The sequence below is a fragment of the Glycine soja genome, chromosome 7 (assembly GCF_004193775.1).
Source record: "Glycine soja cultivar W05 chromosome 7, ASM419377v2, whole genome shotgun sequence".
Taxonomy (NCBI): domain Eukaryota; kingdom Viridiplantae; phylum Streptophyta; class Magnoliopsida; order Fabales; family Fabaceae; genus Glycine; species Glycine soja.
The window spans coordinates 11691290-11696882 of record NC_041008.1 but is presented as its reverse complement, the minus strand read 5'-3'; the positions used below and the strand labels follow the sequence as shown (position 1 = coordinate 11696882).

General features: G+C 35.1%; 1 pseudogene; it reads right to left on the bottom strand.

The window, feature by feature from the left end:
• Positions 1-571: 571 nt before the first annotated feature.
• On the bottom strand, positions 572-5273 carry LOC114420362 (annotated as a pseudogene).
• Between the last annotated feature and the right edge of the window lie 320 nt (positions 5274-5593).

Below are 5593 nucleotides of genomic sequence, written 5' to 3'. Positions count from 1 at the left end.
CCTAGCAAGTTCACAGGCACAGGATAGACCATGAGTAGTTTTGAGTGTGCAACCACAAGATGAACTGTCAACACCAATGGTTGCAGAGCACTTATACTCATAAAAGATTAAACTTTGTGCTTGTGTTGAAACAAAGCCCCGTAATCTCTTGTAAAATGGTGTACTGAACCCATAGTTAATCACGTTGATAATTTTATGAAATGACATCTTAAGTTCAGTATGTTGCACCATAAATATGTTATTTATTGCATCTCAACAAGTACATAAATCCCTCATGCTATCATAAAGCAACCTCTTTAGTCTTGCATGTGCGCCTTTAACCCTGTAAAGCAATTTAGTGTCATGTCAACAAAAGATACATAACAAACAAAATGTGAAACAAGTAGGTAATTACAAAAATATATCTATTACTAGGGGTGAGCATGGATGGGATTTTGAGGAATCCAATTCATATCCACTTAAATGAATTGGATCTTAAATCTATATCCATATTTTTAAAAAAAGCAATTTGGATTCAAGATCCAATCCATTTAAGTGGATATGGATTTGGTCATATCCAATCTATATCCACTTAAATGGATTGAGAACAAAGTCTCATACCTGGAACCGGAAACTCACCTCGAATATCAAACCACTCTAATATGAACTGACTCATCAGGTGAATCTCCAATGTTGGAATGTTGCATTCGTAATCACTTAACATTGGACAACCCAACCTGGTTACTAACCTGAGCCTTGGGTTGGGAACAAGTTGGTGGATCCATATTAGCCAGGGACACTTTGTTATTCTCGGTGAAGGGCACGACGGTGAGTTCATGCACGTTGGCTTGCACCAAAAACCGTCGACCCTCCATTGCATTTTGTTTAATGTTGTAACCGTCTTGCAAGCAATGACCAAGCTCCTGAAGCGCGTCGATGTGACCAAGGAAAGCCACGTGTGGGCAAAGCATCACACCTGCTCGAAGGTCTTTGTCATTTTTCATGTCGCCGCTTCCATTGAATTGTATCACTGTGAGGGAGTACAGTGCCGACGCGTGAGAGTTCATTGTCACCTTCGCCATAAGCAACATGCTACTCCCTCTATTTTGTAAACAATAAAATCGAATCTGCACAAAAATGAATATCCCCAAGAGGCCAAGACTCAAAATTTTGTTCAAAATTAAAAATAAGGGATTTTTTTTTCAAAATAAAAATAAAAAAACTAACCATACCGAGAGTGTAACATGCTTCAATGTTTTCGGCGCGTCGGGACAATGTTTAAGGAAACGGTGAAGAAAGTCGCACCAATTTTTGGCTTTGTATGAGAATGTTTTGTGGGAAGCTTTTGATAACACAAAAGGGTGAATGCCTAAGGAGTTTAGTCTCTTACACTTGTTCAGTTTATAATGTTTCCTTGTTTTAGCCTTATGAGGGTGACAAGGTGTGAGACTGTGGGGTTTGGATTTGGATTTCGGATTTGATGGGGGAAACATGTTTGGATTCAGATGTCCGCTTAAGATCTACGTATCAGATAATGGATTTTGGATCTTTAAACTGAAATAAGACGTGGATGGGTTTTAAAAGTCTAATCCATTAAAGTGATTTAAAATAGATTGGATCAAATTAGGATATTGGACTTTTTTGCCCAGGCCTACCTATTATTTGTTGTGTTTCTAAGATGCATAACATGATTAGTTCATGCTTTTACAAATTCTCCTTATGATGCAGCAACCATGTATAGTAAACATACTCCTGAAATGTCAAATAACAAGCGCACATGTTTGTAAAGCTTTTCAACTGTTGCTCATTAGTAGAATTCACTAAGATTGCCCAAACATCCATCACAACATCTTAGTCTTCTACCTTAGTCATGAGCATCTTGCATTTTGCTATGACATTCTTAAAAATGTGAAATTCACATAACAAGTTGGTTGAAGAAGGAAAGACAACTTCCAATGCATTCATCATAGCAAGATCTTTGTCAGTGACAATCACTTGAGGCAACATATCATCCTTCACAGACAATCGTTTGATCTTATTTAAAGCTCATTCAAAATTGTCCGTCCTCTCAAATTGTAAATAAGCAAATGCAACATAAAAAAATCATTTTCATTGAAGTCATACTAACAATCTCCAACAATGGAAGAAGACATTTGTTTGTCTTATAAGTATCACAAATCAACATTGTTGAAAATGAATTTAATAGCTTGATGGAATCTGGATGAGACCACATCATATCTTTGACAACAACTTGAGTGTCCACTCTTCTAAACCAATATACAAATTGATTGCGTATTACCAACTTCAGTAGATGTTGTATCTCTATTCTTGGACCCTTTTGCTTGTGCCGATATCTTTGTCGTTCATTGTATACGGTCTTGATGGTGGTGATATTTTTCTAATCTTGATCTTTGACTATTAAAAAAATTTGACCTGACTTCAACATGTTTTTAGTCATTTGGCTAAGCATAGTTTTTTCTTCACTGTTTAAATGACTAACATATGCATGTTCCAACAATGTTTCACTAACTTTGTGGTTATGAACACCACAAATAACAAAATGTTTTCAACCTACCTCTGTGACAAACTTCTCCTTTAATTTAAATGGACATCGACATTTTCTGGTTTCAATACTCTTGTAGACTAAATTATCCTTGTATTGCTTGTATTTTCCTCCATTTATACAACCCACTGTAACATAAGTTTTCTTCTCATTTTCTAACCTATTAATGACAAGAACAAATTCAAGACTCTTCCCAAACTCTTGAACCTAGTGTCACAAATCATCTTGATGTGCACAAACCTAAAAAACAAAATATTTTTCTTCAATTGCGTAGCATACACATACATAAATATAAAATCAATCGTCAACTGATCAAGATACCTCATCAGTCATGCAATGATTAGAAAAGTTAAGGTAATCAGGTTAGGGGGGGTCAATGTCCAACCAATTGTCAGGATCTTCATGTTGATTTTCCAAATCATCATGATTGTGGAAGCAATGCCTTCCAAGATTATTTTGATGATGCCAAAGAATCAAGAGTCAAGCAAGTTCCAAAGAATCAAAAGTCAAGCAAGTTTCAAGAATCAAGATCAAGATTCAAGATTCAATAATAATCAAGATCAAGATTCAAGTAAATAATCAAGACTCAGTCAAGGAAAGTATTAAAAGAGTTCTTCAAAACATTGAATAGCACAAGAATTTTTCAAAAAGAAAAATCTTTTACTAAAGAGTTTTTGTGACACCCTCTACCCCACACATATATGTACTAATAATAAAAGAAATAATTAAAAAAAATTAAACTTAATTCAAGTTTTTAAAACATATTTAAATACAAGCCTTTCAAGAGGGTAGCAGGCTCACATTCACCTTTCTAACATCATCATAAAACTTTTCTAAATAAATAATAAATTCACTTCGACTCAAACCGGACCGTCTATAAAACCCTATACCCCAATGCCACATCCTATCAGAGCGTTGTGTCCCGACGTCCTTCAGCATATGGTTCCTTAAAGCAATTCACCTAGTCATCTGCTCCCCCGAACACAAAGTTTAAGATCATCACAGGATCCAAACACAAACAACACACGGGGAGTGAGTTATCACATTCCTAACTAATAGAGAAGCAATACAACTAGATATACATTTCATATAAACCAAATAAAACTTAATTACACGTAATTCATGTAATTCCACCACTTTGTCATTCAAAGTTCACTTTTCAATCATCAATCACATTACACAAGAATCACACGCTCTGATCAAGACATAATAACACATCAATTTCATAATAAACAATTAGCAAGCGCATGAGACAGTTATGCTAAGACTCAAGCCTATATGCAATGTGGTACCATGACAGTGAAAAAACACCCTGGGGCGCTTAGGAGTACACAACAAGACACACCACACAATGGGTTTGCCAGGTCACTCTCACTAAGTAAGATCATAGGGAGACCAGTCAGGGTCACGATGTTTTGCGAGAATGCTCCAACCATATGGGATCAGCATAGGTTTAAAGGAGCACTCAAACCCGATGACCCCCAAGGCCTACACTCCGAAGAGTCCGTCAGGGCCTCTCCCTCCTGATTCAGGTCCAACCCCTCAAATCATTTTAGCACACATACACTGCTCGTGAATTATACAATACCCATGACCTCACACTCGTGTGTTGAACATGTACAACATATTGCGCTACAATTTAACACTGGTTCCTAAATAGGAACCTACAATTTCTCTTTAACACTGGTTCCTAAATACGAAACCTACACTTTCTCTTTAACACTGCGCATTTACACTTTTCTCAAGATAACACTGGTCGGGTTATTGTACAATTCACAACTTACAACACAAATAATGTCACATCAAGAGTTAATCACACACTTATTTACAACCAAAACTCATTCACAATTTCACATCTCATAATGTCACAATCCACCATCACATGTTTTCACGTATCTCATAATTCAACACATGTTCTACTTTACACTTTTACTCAATCTCAATAACAATATTGTAATCTCAAGGCAACATATTATTCCATAATTCATCACATATTTCATTTATAAACACTGCTCATGAATTATACAATACCACGACCTCACACTCATGTTTCAAACATGTTTAACACGATTACACTGGTTCCTAACTAGGAACCTACACTTTCTCTTTAACACTGTGCATAAACACTGGTCGGGTTATTGTATAATTCATAGCTCACAATATAATTAATGTAACATCAAGTGTTAAACACATCCACTTATTCACAATCGAATATCATGTCCACACTTTAACATCTCATAACATCACATCAACCATCTCATAACATTTCTAATGATATTCGTAAGGTACAACACACAAATGTTCATCAAATTTAACCATAATATTCTCAAACTCCAACACTTAATAATTTTTGGAATCATACTATAACACTCTACAATATTATTTACATAAATTATTAATATAAATAACTACCTCTATATATATAAGCTAGCATACATCATATTGAATCACAAATATCAAAGTAAGCTTTCAATGCACAAATTCTAAATAATTATATGAACACTTTGGTCAATTTCAATTATGATATTAATTTTTTTAAATTATATATAAAAACCAAAAAAAAGGAAGAAAAAGAGAAAATAAAAAATCAATATATCTCTCTAAATTTTTCATCAATTCATATTAATTAGAAAAATGCTCGATTTATAGGGTTCACGCTCAACACAATAGCATATCAATTTCACAACAATTGGTCTGTCAAACATATATAATTCACTGTAATAATTATAAGGATAAAATGAAAATTGCAAAAACACTCCAAAACTCATTCCAATTGATATCTCTAAGGATCCCTACACATGTTCTCACTAATCCCCAATTGTGAATAACTCATCCCTTACCTTTGAGCGGACTCACATGTCTTCAGCCAGCGACAGTAGCATCTCTAGCAGTTCCCTAATATTCCTTTAGTTATTCCTCCGACTGCTCCGATAGAATTCCCAATGTCAGAGAGACGAAGAAGAGATTGAAACCTCCACATATACTGTCTTCATGCGATTCCTTTTTCTCCATCCAAAAATATTATCTCGGCAATCTCAACGGTGGAAGTGT